At 59.7% G+C, this 14,431-nt stretch overlaps 2 non-coding genes across 2 annotated transcripts; both read left to right on the top strand.

Moving 5' to 3' along the window:
* The first annotated feature begins 7,802 nt into the window (after positions 1 to 7,802).
* LOC131864206 (5S ribosomal RNA) lies at positions 7,803 to 7,921 on the top strand. Its single transcript, XR_009363045.1, has one exon. It is a non-coding gene; the product is annotated as a 5S ribosomal RNA (ribosomal RNA).
* Positions 7,922 to 13,836: 5,915 nt separating this feature from the next.
* LOC131864195 (5S ribosomal RNA) lies at positions 13,837 to 13,955 on the top strand. Its single transcript, XR_009363034.1, has one exon. It is a non-coding gene; the product is annotated as a 5S ribosomal RNA (ribosomal RNA).
* The last annotated feature ends 476 nt before the right edge of the window (positions 13,956 to 14,431 follow it).

Genomic DNA, 14,431 nt, shown 5'->3' with positions numbered 1-14,431 from the left:
AGCAATCGGGGTGCGAGGCGAGGGATGCGGCGAGAAGGACCCAACGGCTAGACGGAAGAGGCTTCAGGGCCGCCTCGGAATGGTCCAAGCATCGGACGCGCTTGGGGCGACTACCAGTGACAACCCCTTATCCCGCGACGCGTCCGATACACAGATAGTTCCAAGGCGGCCGAGGAGCCTCACCGCATAGCAATCGGGGTGCGAGTCGAGGGATGCGGCGAGAAGGACCCAACGGCTAGACGGAAGAGGCTTCAGGGCCGCCTCGGAATGGTCCAAGCATCGGACGCGCTTGGGGCGACTACCAGTGACAACCCCTTATCCCGCGATGCGTCTGATACACAGATAGTTCCAAGGCGGCCGAGGAGCCTCACCGCATAGCAATCGGGGTGCGAGGCAAGGGATGCGGCGAGAAGGACCCAACGGCTAGACGGAAGAGGCTTCAGGGCCGCCTCGGAATGGTCCAAGCATCGGACGCGCTTGGGGCGACTACCGTTGCCAACCCCTTATCCCGCGATGCGTCTGATACACAGATAGTTCCGAGGCGGCCGAGGAGCCTCACCGCATAGCAATCGGGTTGCGAGGCAGATTATTGGGAAGGGAACCCCCTGGGATGCGGCTCAAGCAGTGCCCAAAGGGACTGGAATGCGGAATCACATCGAGAGACCCAAATGCTATACGAGGGCTCAAATCGAATTATCGATTTGGCCACGACATGGACGCATCGGAACGACTACCTTTGCCGAACCACTCGCAATTGCATCCATACCGAAACCAATAGACATTTCCGTTAGAGCCCTCGCATAGCATTCGGGAATCTCGCATGCCCCTCTAAATCGACCAATGCTGGCGCTCAACGAAAATCCGAGCGCTACCACCGTTCGAGCGCCAGCATTGGTCGAGTTAGAGGGGCACGGGGGAGAATGCTCCAGTCAACACCTCCCCTATATAAGTTATTTGTCCGATTCTCGCACAACCGTAGTCTGCCTCGTCGAATCAAACAACGGTCCCAGATTCCGACTTCCGTTCCGTAGAGACCCAAAAGCTAGATGGAGGCTCGCAAGAAAGAGAGTCGGCGCATAGCAATCGGGTTTCTCGAACGTTTAGGGACCGAGCTCACTTGCGGATAGGGCAAAATCCGCCAAGCAACCCAAAAGCTAGACGGGGGCTCGAATCGAATCGCCTAGGCGGCCACAACAACGACGTGTTGGATCGACTACCAGTGCCAAACCATTCAGCAAGACTAGTCTGTGTCGAGGCCGGATAGAGATTCTCAGAGAGCGCCCGTATAGCATTTAGGAGACCTGCCGCGTCCCTCACACTCGACAAATGGTGGTGCACGTTTATAAATCCGAGCGATCCCAACCCTTTCAAGCACCAACATCGGTCGAGATAGAGGGGCACGGAGGGGGCTGCGTGAGACAACACAGTCCCCTATATAAGTTATTTGTCCGATTCTCACACATCCGAAGAATGGTCATCAAATCGGACAACAGCCCAAACTTCCGACTTCCGTCCCAGAAAGCCCAAGAGCTATCTAAAACGTTCATGGCCGGAACTCGATCGCGGCTATACCAGTCCGCCAAGCAACCCAAAAGCTAGACTGGAGCTCTAGTCGAATCACCTCTGTGGCCATTGCAAGGACGTGTTGGAGCGACTACCATTGCCGAACCATTCCGCAGGTCGAGTCCATACCAAGGCCGCATAGAGATTCACGATGAGCTCCTGCATAGCAATCAGGAGACTTGCCGTGTCCATCACAATCGATAAATCCTGGTGCAAGATTTTTGCATCCGAGCGCTCCAACCAGTCGAGCACCAGCATCAATCGACATAAACGGGCACGGGGGGAGGATGCTCGAGAACACTACCTCCCCTATATAAGTTATTTGTCCGATTCTCAAGCAGCCGAAGTCTGGTCATCGAATCGGGTCAAAGACCACAACTTCCGACTTTACCCACAATGCAAGTCATCGAATCGAACATCGGCCCCCGAGTCGGACTCCATGCGTATGTCAGGTCATCGGACCCAAATTCCGCCTTCCTGCGCATGGCGGGCCATCAATATCAACTCGGTCATCGGACCCAAACTCCGCCTTTCTGCGCATGGCACGCCTTCAAATCGGTCATCGGACCCAAATTCCGCCTTCCTGTGCATGGCGGGCCATCAACATCAACTCGGTCATCGGACCCAAATTCCGCCTTTCTGCGCATGGCACGCCATCAACTCGGTCATCGGACCCAAATTCCGCCTTCCTGCGCATGGCAGGTCATCGGACACAAATTCAGACCTCGCCAATATGCCTACGTATCGAATCGGTCATCGGACCCAACTTCCGACTTCATCCATACTGTAGGGTCTTTGAGGTTGGCGCGGTGCGCTCAACCCGGGGAGTCGACCCATCGAAGCATACACCTCCCCTATATAAGCTATTTGTCCGATTCCCACACCTGTGTAGTTTGCACCTCTGACCAGGACATCGACCCCAACTTCCGAACTCGACTGCAACGACGGCACCAGCGCCTTGGTGCGCACCTTGCGACGCACAGTCCCAACATTCGCCTTCCTGCACATGGCAGGTCATCGGACCCAAATTCCGACCTCGCGAGTATGCCTACATATCGAATCGGTCATCGGACACAACTTCCGACTTCATCCATACCGTAGGGTCTTTGAGGTTGGCGCGGTGCGCTCAACCCGGGGAGTCGACCCAACGAAGCATACACCTCCCCTATATAAGCTATTTGTCCGATTCCCACACCTGTGTAGTTTGCACCTCCGATCAGGACATCGACCCCAACTTCCGAACTCGCCTGCAACGACCGAACCAGCGCCTTGGTGCGCACCTTGCAACGCACAGTGCCAACATTCGCCTTCCTGCACATGGCAGGTCATCGGACCCAAATTCCGACCTCGCGAGTATGCCTACATATCGAATCGGTCATCGGACCCAACTTCCGACTTCATCCATACCGTAGGGTCTTTGAGGTTGGCGCGGTGCGCTCAACCCGGGGAGTCGACCCAACGAAGCATACACCTCCCCTATATAAGCTATTTGTCCGATTCCCACACCTGTGTAGCTTGCACCTCCGATCAGGACATCGACCCCAACTTCCGAACTCGACTAAAAAGACCGCACCAGCACCTTGGTGTGCACCTTGCAACGCACAGTGCCAACATTCGCCTTCCTGCACATGGCAGGTCATCGGACCCAAATTCCGACCTCATGAGCATACCTACTAATCGAATCGGTCATCGGACCCAACTTCCGACTTCATCCATACCGTAGGGTCTTTGAGGTTGGCGCGGTGCGCTCAACCTGGGGAGTCGACCCATCGAAGCATACACCTCCCCTATATAAGCTATTTGTCCGATTCCGACACCTGTGTAGTTTGCACCTCCGCTCAGGACATCGACCCCAACTTCCGAACTCGCCTGCAACGACCGAACCAGCGCCTTGGTGCGCACCAAAAGTGCGCACTTTTGGAGGGCACTTTTGTGCGCTCCAAAGGTGCGCACTTTTGGAGGGCACTTTTGTGCGCTCCAAAGGTGCGCACTTTTGGAGGGCACTTTTTGGAGGGCACTTTTGTGCGCTCCAAAGGTGCGCACTTTTGGAGGGCACTTTTTGGAGGGCACTTTTCTGCGCTCCAAAGGTGCGCACTTTTGGAGGGCACTTTTTGGAGGGCACTTTTCTGCGCTCCAAAGGTGCGCACTTTTGGAGGGCACTTTTTGGAGGGCACTTTTCTGCGCTCCAAAGGTGCGCACTTTTGGAGGGCACTTTTTGGAGGGCACTTTTCTGCGCTCCAAAGGTGCGCACTTTTGGAGGGCACTTTTGTGCACTCCAAAGGTGCACACTTTTGGAGGGCACTTTTTGGAGGGCACTTTTCTGCACTCCAAAGGTGCGCACTTTTGGAGGGCACTTTTTGGAGGGCACTTTTGTGCGCTCCAAAGGTGCGCACTTTTGGAGGGCACTTTTTGGAGGGCACTTTTGTGCGCTCCAAAGGTGCGCACTTTTGGAGGGCACTTTTGTGCACTCCAAAGGTGCGCACTTTTGGAGGGCACTTTTCCTGCGCTCCAAAGGTGCACACCTAGGTGAGCACCTTCGACCACACCTTGTAGCACACCAAACTCTGACTTTCGACTTCATCCGCAATGCAGGGTCTTTGAGGTTGGCGCAATGCGCACAACCAGGGGAGTCGACCCATCAAACCCAACACCTCCCCTATATAAGCTATTTGTCTGATTCTCATACATGCGTAGCCTGCAGGAGCAATTAGGACATCGACCCCAACTTTCGGCTTCTAAACGAAAACAAGGTCTTTGAGGTTGGTGTAATGCGAACAACTAGGGGAGTCAACCCATCAAACCCAACACCTCCCCTATATAAGCTATTTGTCTGATTCTCATACATGTGTAGTCTACAGGAGCAATTAGGACATCGACCCCAACTTTTGACTTCTTAACGAAAACAAGGTCTTTGAGGTTGACGTAATGCGCACAACCAGGGGAGTCGACCCATCAAACCCAACACCTCCCCTATATAAGCTATTTGTCCGATTCTCATACATGTGTAGCCTACAGGAGCCATTAGGACATTGACCCCAACTTTTGACTTCTTAACGAAAACAAGGTCTTTGAGGTTGGCGTAATGCGCACAACCAAGGGAGTTGACCCATCAAACCCAACACCTCCCCTATATAAGCTATTTGTCTGATTCTCATACATGTGTAGCCTGCAACAACGATTAGGACATCCACCCCAACTTCTGAATTCGTCTGCGTTGACCGCACCAAAGGTGCACGCCTTGGTGCTCACCAAAATCCGACTTCCGACTTCTTCTGCTATGCGGGGTCTTTGAGGTTGGCGCAGTGCGCACAACCAGGGGAGTCAACCCACCGAATGCAACACCTCCCCTATATAAGCTATTTGTCTGATTCTCATACATGCGTAGACTGCAGCAATGATTAGGACATCCACCCCAACTTTTGACTTCTTAAACAAGACAGGGTCTTTGAAGTTGGTGCAGTGCACACAACCAGGGGAGTCGACCCATCAAACGCAACACCTCCCCTATATAAAGCTATTTGTCCGATTCTCATACGTGTAGTCTGCAGCAGCGATTAGGACATCGACCCCAACTTCCGAATTCGTTTGCATTGACCGCACCAAAGGTGCACGCCTTGGTGTGCACCTTGGAGTGCACTTTGGTGCTCACCTCGGTGCACACTTTGGTGTGCACCTCGGTGTGCACCAAAGGTGCGCACCTTGGAGCGCACCAAAGGTGTACACTTTGGAGCGCACCACATAGGGTCTTTGAGAGGTTGGCGCAGTGCGCACACCAAGGTGGGTGTTGAGGTGCGTGCCGAGGTGGGTGGGTGCTAGGGTGCGCTCCATGGTGGGTGCCAGGGTGGGTGCGTGCTAGGGTGGATTCCAAAGAGGGTCATAGGGTGGGTGCCAAGGTGGGTTGGTGATATAGTGGGTTCAAAGGTGGGTACTAGGGTGGGTTCCAAGGTGGGTCACAAGTTGGGTGCCAGGATGCGTGGGTGTTAGGTTGGGTGCCAAGGTGGGCTCCTGCGTGGGTGGGTGCTAGGGTGGGTTTCAAGGTGGACGCGAGGGCGGGTGCCAAGGTGGGTAACAAGTTGGGTGTTAGGATGGGTGAGTGCTAGAGTGGGTGCCAAGGTGGGTGGGTGCTAAGGTGGATGCCAAGGTGGTTCACAGGGTGGGTGGGTTCTAGGGTGAGTTCCAAGGTGGGTCACAGGTTTAGTGCTAGGGTGCGTGTCAAGGCGGGTGTCGAGGTGCCTGGGTGCTAGGGTGTGGATGCCAATGTGGGTCATAGGGTGGGTACTAGGGTGGGCTGCAATGTGGGTGCCAAGGTGGGTAACATGCTCGGTTGGTTCTAAATTGGGTGTCAGGGTGGGTGTGCACCCACCTTGCCCGAGGTGGGTGCCAAGGTGCCAGTGTGGGTGGGTGCTAAGGTGGATGCCAAGGTGGGTGAGAAGGTGGGTGATAGGTTGAGTGGTAGGATGGGTGGGTGCCAAGATGGGTCACAGGGTGGGTGCAAGGGTGGGTAGGTGCTAGGGTTGGTGTCAGGGTGGGTGGGTGCTAGGTTGGGTTCCAAGGTGGGTGCGAGGGTGAGTGTCAAGGTGGGTCACAGGTTAGGTGCTAGGATGGGTGAGTGCTAGGGTGCAAAGGTGCCAGGGTGGGTGCTAGGATGGGTCGATGCTAGGGTGAGTGGCAAGGTGGGTCCACAAGTGTCAAGGTGGGTGCCGAGGTGGGTGCCAACTTGGGTTCCAAGGTGGGTGCCAAGTGGGCGACTGCTATGGTGGATGCCAAGGTGGGTCACGGGGTGGGTGCCAAGTTGCTAGGTTGTGTTCCAAGGTGGGTGCCAACGTGGCTGCTAGGGTGCGTGGGTTAAAGGGTGTGTCACAACGTGGGTGCCAGGATGGGTGCGCACCCACACTGGCCAAGACGGGTGCAAGGTTGGGTTCCAAGCCCGGTCACAGGCTGGGTGCTAGGATGGGTGGGTGCCAAGGTGGGCACCAGGGTGGGTGCACCCACCCTGGCCAAGGTGGGTCACGGGGTGGGTCCTAGGGTGGGTAACGGGGTGGGTACTAAGGTGCGTGCCAAGGTGGGTCATGGGGTGGGTGCCAAGGTGGGCACCAGGGTGGGTGTGCACCAACCCTAGCCAGGGTAGGTCACGGGGTGGTTGTCGGGGTGGGCGTCAAGGAGCCAAGGTGGGTGGCAAGTAGCCAAGTTGCGTGCCAAGGTGGGTGTCGGGGTGGGTGCCAAGGATCCAAGGTGGGTGCCAAGGAACCAAGGTGGGTGTCTGGGTGGGTGCCGAGGTGGGAGCCAGGGTGGGTCCCAAGGTGAGTGCAAAGGTGGGTGCCAGGGTCAAGGTGAGTGCCAATGTGGGTTCCAAGGTGCCAGGGTCAGGGTGAGTGCCAATGTGGGTTCAAAGGTGCTAAGTTGGGTGCGAGGTTGGGTGCGAGGGTGGGTGGGTGCCAAGGTGTGCTAGGTGGAAGCCCGGGTGGGTCGGCATCCCATGGGTGTCGAGTTGGGTGCCTGATGGGTGCTTCTTGTCAAGTTTTAGTCGTCGGGACTCATTTCGAGCCTTAGAGGTCGTTTCTTGTCCGGTTGCCCTGTCTTCGACCTGGGAACCCAATTTTGGTCCTCGGGTCCCATTTTTTTTTGTCTCGCATCCCACTTTTGGCCTGTGGCCTTTTCGGGGTCGATTCTCGTTTTGGGCATCAGAGCATGTTTCTTCTCCTAAAACCCAATATTTGTTTATTAAGTCTCGGAACACATTTTTGTTCTCGTGGACCCATCATGGGTCTTGGAACGCATTTGTGGTCCTTGGGTCCCATTTTGCATCCCGAAACTTGTGTTTTGGTGCTTGATCCCTATTTTGGGTGCCCACCTTGCACCAAGTGCGCACCCGGGGCAAACCGAGCGCCTTGGTGCACCGGGGCAAGATCGAGCGTGCACCCGAGGCGCCCCGAACATGCACCAAGGTGCACTCGGCCCACATGTGAGCGCAGGTCGTTGCGCCCGAGGTGGTGTGTGGGCACCGCGTTGCAGACGGGACACTGCACGCACACGACGCCCCGTCCAGGTGCACGCACGTAGGCCGGGCCGGGTGCACACCCGACGCCCTAGCAAGGTGCGCGCACCCGGGCAGGGCTCACACTTGGCGAACGGGGCGCACTTCGCGAGGGAGGGTGTGCACCTCGACGGGGGTGGGTGGCCGGGGTGGATTCGCACGTGGGTCGCGGTTTGCTAAGTACACACTGCGACAAGCTCATAACGGGTGCGATCATACCAGCGTTAGTGCACCGGATCCCATCAGAACTCCGCAGTTAAGCGCGCTTGGGCCGGAGTAGTACTGGGATGGGTGACCTCCCGGGAAGTCCCGGTGTTGCACCCTTTTTTAGTTTTTCGCCGGGCGTCGCAATGCTATTTGAATAAACCTTTTGCCCGTTTGCGTTCTCGTCGGGGCCGGGCCGGGCCGGGGTGCGCTGCCCGCACTACCGCGCGCGCGGGGGCGACACCGAGCGCGCACCCGAGGCGCCCCGAGCACACAGGCCACGGTGCAACCCGGGCGTTGTGCGCGCACCCCGGTGCGCCCGAGGTGCTGCGCGCGCACCCAGGTGAAATCGGTGTGCACCTCGGCCAGTGCGCGCTCGGTCGAGTCGCGCACGTTGGCCAAGGTGCACGGTGATGTTTCTTACTCTAAGGTTCCGCACCAGATGCCCGGGACAGGTGAGCGAAGCTGGGCGGGGCCGGGTGCGCGGCCGGGGCAGGTGCACGCAGCTGGAGAGAGCTTTGGAGCACACCAGAGGTGCGCACCTTGGAGCACACTTCGGAGCGCACCAATGATGCGCTCCATTCAAAAGTTTCCTGAAAAGGCAAAAAAAGTTGAGATTATAGAATTTCCCACTTGAGAGATTGTAAAAAAAAAAAATTTAAAATGAAGGAAACGCGGGTGCCAAGGTGTGCGCGCCCGGGTGCGCAGCCCAGCCAAGGTGTGCGCACCAAGGCGCCCACCCTGGCGAAGGTGCACGCAAGGTGCGCACCCGAGGCAAACCGGACAATTAACCCAACTTTCGACTTCGCGCGCACCTGCGCACCTTGGAGCGCACTTCGGAGCGCTCCTTGTTGCGCACCAATCTTGGGCACCTCGGAGTGCACCATGGCGCCCACCAAGGTGCGCACCCGGGGCAAACCGAGCTCCGACTTCGTGCGCACCTTGGAGCGCACGAAAGGTGCGCACCATGGCGCCCACCAAGGTGCGCAGCCCAGCCAAGGCGTGCGCATCAAGGTGCGCACCCTGGCGAAGGTGCGCACCCGGGGCAAACCGAGCTCCGACTTCGTGCGCACCTTGGAGCGCACAAAGGGTGCGCAACCCAGCCAAGGTGTGCGCACCCCGGGCAAACCGAGCTCCGAATCGTGCGCACCTTGGAGCACACTTCGGAGCCCTCCTTGGTGCGCACCGATGTTGCGCACCTCGGAGCGCACCCGGGGAAAACAATGCAATTAACCCGACTTTCGACTTCGTGGGCACCTCGGAGCGCTCTCGGGTTCGCACCTCGGAGCACACCGAGGTGCGCACCTTTGATGCGCTGCCTTCACCAATTTCCAGAAAAGGCAAGAAAACATTGAGAAGGTGTGCGCACCGAGGTGCCCACCCTGGCGAAGGTGCACGCGAGGTGCGCACCCGGGGCAAACCGGGCTCCGACTTCGTGCACGCCATGCTGCGCACCTTGGAGGGCCATGGTGCGCACCTTGGAGCACACTTCGGAGCGCTCAATGGTGCCCAACCCAGCCAAGGTGCCCACCGCGGCGAAGGTGCACGCGAGGTGCGCACCCGGGGCAAACCGGGCTCCGACTTCGTGCACGCCGCACCTTGGAGCACACTTCGGAGCGCTCCTTGGTGCGCACCAGGGCGCGCAACCCAGCCGAGGTGCCCACCCCGGCGAAGGTGCACGCGGGGTGCGCACCCGAGGCAAACCGGGCTCCGACTTCGTGCACGCCATGGTGCCCACCGCGGCGAAGGTGCACGCGAGGTGCGCACCCGGGGCAAACCGGGCTCCGACTTCGTGCACGCCGCACCTTGGAGCACACTTCGGAGCGCTCCTTGGTGCGCACCAGGGCGCGCAACCCAGCCGAGGTGCCCACCCCGGCGAAGGTGCACGCGAGGTGCGCACCCGGGGCAAACCGGGCTCCGACTTCGTGCACGCCATGGTGCCCACCGCGGCGAAGGTGCACGCGAGGTGCGCACCCGGGGCAAACCGGGCTCCGACTTCGTGCACGCCGCACCTTGGAGCACACTTCGGAGCGCTCCTTGGTGCGCACCATGGTGCCCACCAGGGCGCGCAACCCCGCCGAAGGTGCACGCGAGGTGCGCACCCGGGGCAAACCGGGCTCCGACTTCGTGCACGCCGCACCTTGGAGCACACTTCGGAGCGCTCCTTGGTGCGCACCAGGGCGCGCAACCCCGCCGAAGGTGCACGCGAGGTGCGCACCCGGGGCAAACCGGGCTCCGACTTCGTGCACGCCATGGTGCGCACCAGGGTGCCCACCGCGGCGAAGGTGCGCACCCGGGGCAAACCGGGCTCCGACTTCGTGCACGCCGCACCTTGGAGCACACTTCGGAGCGCTCCTTGGTGCGCACCAGGGCGCGCAACCCAGCCGAGGTGCCCACCCCGGCGAAGGTGCACGCGAGGTGCGCACCCGGGGCAAACCGGGCTCCGACTTCGTGCACGCCATGGTGCCCACCGCGGCGAAGGTGCGCACCCGGGGCAAACCGGGCTAGGACTTCGTGCACGCCGCACCTTGGAGCACACTTCGGAGCGCTCCTTGGTGCGCACCATGGTGCCCACCAGGCCGCGCAACCCAGCCAAGGTGTGCGCACCAAGGTGCACGCGAGGTGCGCACCCGGGGCAAACCGGGGTCCGGCTTCGTGCACGCCGCACCTTGGAGCACACATCGGGGCGCTCCCGGGTTCGCACCGGCGTTGCGCACCGTGGTGGGCACCTCGGAGCGCACCGTGGTGGGCACCTCGGAGCACACCAAGGTGGGCAGCGAGGTGCGCACCTTTGATGCGATGCCTTCACTAATTTCCATAAAAGGCAAAAGAAAACGAGATTTTAAAATTTCCGTTTTGAAAGATAGTGAGAAAAAGGGAATGCTGGTGCCATCTTGAGCCCGCCCTGGTGCGCAGCCCAGCCAAGGTGTGCGCACCAAGGTGCCCACCCTGGCGAAGGTGCGCGCCCGGGCAATTAACCCAACTTCCAACTTCGCGCGCGCCAGGGTGGGAGCGCACCCAACAACCGGGCCTGGGAAGAGCCAATGCGAGAAACCCCACCAAACGCTCTGACAAAAAAAGAGGGGGCGCTCCAGTAACCCCGCTTCGGAGCGCACCCTGGGCAAACCCAGCCAGGGTGCCCACCCCGGCCAAGGTGCAGGCGAGGTGCGCACCCGGGGCAAACCGGGCTCCGACAACGTGCACGCCGCACCTTGGAGCACACTTCGTAGCGCTCCCGGGTGCGCACCTCAGAGCACACCAAGGTGGGCAGCGAGGTGCGCACCTTTGATGCGCTGCCTTCACTAATTTCCAGAAAAGGCAAAAAAAAGAGGAGATTTTAAAATTTCCGTTTTGAAAGATAGTGAAAAAAACGGAACGCGGGTGCCATCTTGAGCCCGCCCGGGTGCACAGCCCAGGTAAGGTGCCCACCCTGGCAAAGGTGCGCACCCGGGCAATTAACCCTACTTCCGACTTCGTGCGCGCCAGGGTGGCAACCGGGCCTGGGAAGAGCCAATGCGAGAAACCCCACCAAACGCTCCGACAAAAAAAGAGGCGGCGCTCCAATAACCCCGCTTCGGAGCGCAGCCGGGGCAAACCCAGCCAAGGTGCCCACCCCGACGAAGGTGCACGCGAGGTGCGCACCCGGGGCAAACCGGGCTCCGACAACGTGCACGCAGCACCTTGGAGCACACTTCGAAGCACTCCCGGGTGCCCACCGGCGTTGCGCACCGTGGTGGGCAGCGAGGTGCGCACCTTTGATGCGCTGCCTTCACTAATTTCCAGAAAAGGCAAAAAAAAATGAGATTTTAAAATTTCCGTTTTGAAAGATAGTGAAAAAAACGGAACGCGGGTGCCATCTTGAGCCCGCCCTGGTGCGCAGCCCAGGCAAGGCATGCGCACCAAGGTGCCCACCCGCGGTGCACGCCCGGGGCAAACCGGGCTCCGACTTCGTGCAGGCCGCACCTTGGAGCACACTTCGGAGCGCTCCTTGGTGCGCACCATGGTGCCCACCAGGGCGCACCCGGGGCAAACCGGGCTCCGACTTCGTGCACGCCGCACCTTGGAGCACACATCGGAGCGCTCCCAGGTTCGCACCAGCGTTGCGCACCTTTGATGCGCTGCCTTCACTAATTTCCAGAAAAGGCAAAAAAAAACGATATTTTAAAATTTCCGTTCTGAAAGATAGTGAAAAAAACGGAACGCGGGTGCCATCTTGAGCCCTTCCTGGTGCGCAGCCCAGGCAAGTTGTGCGCACCAAGGTGCCCACCCTGGCGGAGGTGCGCGCCCGGGGCAAACCGGGCTCCGACTTCGTGCACTGCATGGTGCCCACCAAGGCGCGCAACCCAGCCAAGGTGCCCACCGCAGCGAAGGTGCACGCGAGGTGCGCACCCGAGGTGCACACCCGGGGCAAACCGAGCTCCGACTTCGTGCACGCCGCACCTTGGAGCACACTTCAGAGCGCTCCTTGGTGCGCACCAGGGCGCGCAACCCAGCCAAGGTGCTCACCCCGGCGAAGGTGCACGCGAGGTGCGCACCCGGGGCAAGCCGGGCTCGGACTTCGTGCACGCCGCACCTTGGAGCACACATCGGAGCGCTCCCGGGTTCGCACCAGCATTGCGCACCTTTGATGCGCTGCCTTCACTAATTTCCAGAAAAGGCAAAAAAAAAAAAAAAACGAGATTTTAAAATTTCCGTTTTGAAAGATAGTGAAAAAAACGGAACGCGGGTGCCATCTTGAGCCCGCCCTGGTGTGCAGCCCAGGCAAGTTGTGCGCACCAAGGCACCCACCCTGGCCAAGGTGGGTCACGGGGTGGGTCCTAGGGTGGGTAACGGGGTGGGTACTAAGGTGCGTGCCAAGGTGGGTCATGGGGTGGGTGCCAAGGTGGGCACCAGGGTGGGTGTGCACCAACCCTAGCCAGGGTAGGTCACGGGGTGGTTGTCGGGGTGGGCGTCAAGGAGCCAAGGTGGGTGGCAAGTAGCCAAGTTGCGTGCCAAGGTGGGTGTCGGGGTGGGTGCCAAGGATCCAAGGTGGGTGCCAAGGAACCAAGGTGGGTGTCTGGGTGGGTGCCGAGGTGGGAGCCAGGGTGGGTCCCAAGGTGAGTGCAAAGGTGGGTGCCAGGGTCAAGGTGAGTGCCAATGTGGGTTCCAAGGTGCCAGGGTCAGGGTGAGTGCCAATGTGGGTTCAAAGGTGCTAAGTTGGGTGCGAGGTTGGGTGCGAGGGTGGGTGGGTGCCAAGGTGTGCTAGGTGGAAGCCCGGGTGGGTCGGCATCCCATGGGTGTCGAGTTGGGTGCCTGATGGGTGCTTCTTGTCAAGTTTTAGTCGTCGGGACTCATTTCGAGCCTTAGAGGTCGTTTCTTGTCCGGTTGCCCTGTCTTCGACCTGGGAACCCAATTTTGGTCCTCGGGTCCCATTTTTTTTTGTCTCGCATCCCACTTTTGGCCTGTGGCCTTTTCGGGGTCGATTCTCGTTTTGGGCATCAGAGCATGTTTCTTCTCCTAAAACCCAATATTTGTTTATTAAGTCTCGGAACACATTTTTGTTCTCGTGGACCCATCATGGGTCTTGGAACGCATTTGTGGTCCTTGGGTCCCATTTTGCATCCCGAAACTTGTGTTTTGGTGCTTGATCCCTATTTTGGGTGCCCACCTTGCACCAAGTGCGCACCCGGGGCAAACCGAGCGCCTTGGTGCACCGGGGCAAGATCGAGCGTGCACCCGAGGCGCCCCGAACATGCACCAAGGTGCACTCGGCCCACATGTGAGCGCAGGTCGTTGCGCCCGAGGTGGTGTGTGGGCACCGCGTTGCAGACGGGACACTGCACGCACACGACGCCCCGTCCAGGTGCACGCACGTAGGCCGGGCCGGGTGCACACCCGACGCCCTAGCAAGGTGCGCGCACCCGGGCAGGGCTCACACTTGGCGAACGGGGCGCACTTCGCGAGGGAGGGTGTGCACCTCGACGGGGGTGGGTGGCCGGGGTGGATTCGCACGTGGGTCGCGGTTTGCTAAGTACACACTGCGACAAGCTCATAACGGGTGCGATCATACCAGCGTTAGTGCACCGGATCCCATCAGAACTCCGCAGTTAAGCGCGCTTGGGCCGGAGTAGTACTGGGATGGGTGACCTCCCGGGAAGTCCCGGTGTTGCACCCTTTTTTAGTTTTTCGCCGGGCGTCGCAATGCTATTTGAATAAACCTTTTGCCCGTTTGCGTTCTCGTCGGGGCCGGGCCGGGCCGGGGTGCGCTGCCCGCACTACCGCGCGCGCGGGGGCGACACCGAGCGCGCACCCGAGGCGCCCCGAGCACACAGGCCACGGTGCAACCCGGGCGTTGTGCGCGCACCCCGGTGCGCCCGAGGTGCTGCGCGCGCACCCAGGTGAAATCGGTGTGCACCTCGGCCAGTGCGCGCTCGGTCGAGTCGCGCACGTTGGCCAAGGTGCACGGTGATGTTTCTTACTCTAAGGTTCCGCACCAGACGCCCGGGACAGGTGAGCGAAGCTGGGCGGGGCCGGGTGCGCGGCCGGGGCAGGTGCACGCAGCTGGAGAGAGCTTTGGAGCACACCAGAGGTGCGCACCTTGGAGCACACTTCGGAGCGCACCAATGATGCGCTCCATTCAAAAGTTTCCTG

Source organism: Cryptomeria japonica, unplaced genomic scaffold (assembly GCF_030272615.1).
Source record: "Cryptomeria japonica unplaced genomic scaffold, Sugi_1.0 HiC_scaffold_80, whole genome shotgun sequence".
In the NCBI taxonomy this organism is placed as follows: Eukaryota; Viridiplantae; Streptophyta; class Pinopsida; order Cupressales; family Cupressaceae; genus Cryptomeria; species Cryptomeria japonica.
The sequence above is the reverse complement of the archived record's forward strand: the minus strand, read 5'-3'. Positions and strand labels throughout refer to the sequence as shown.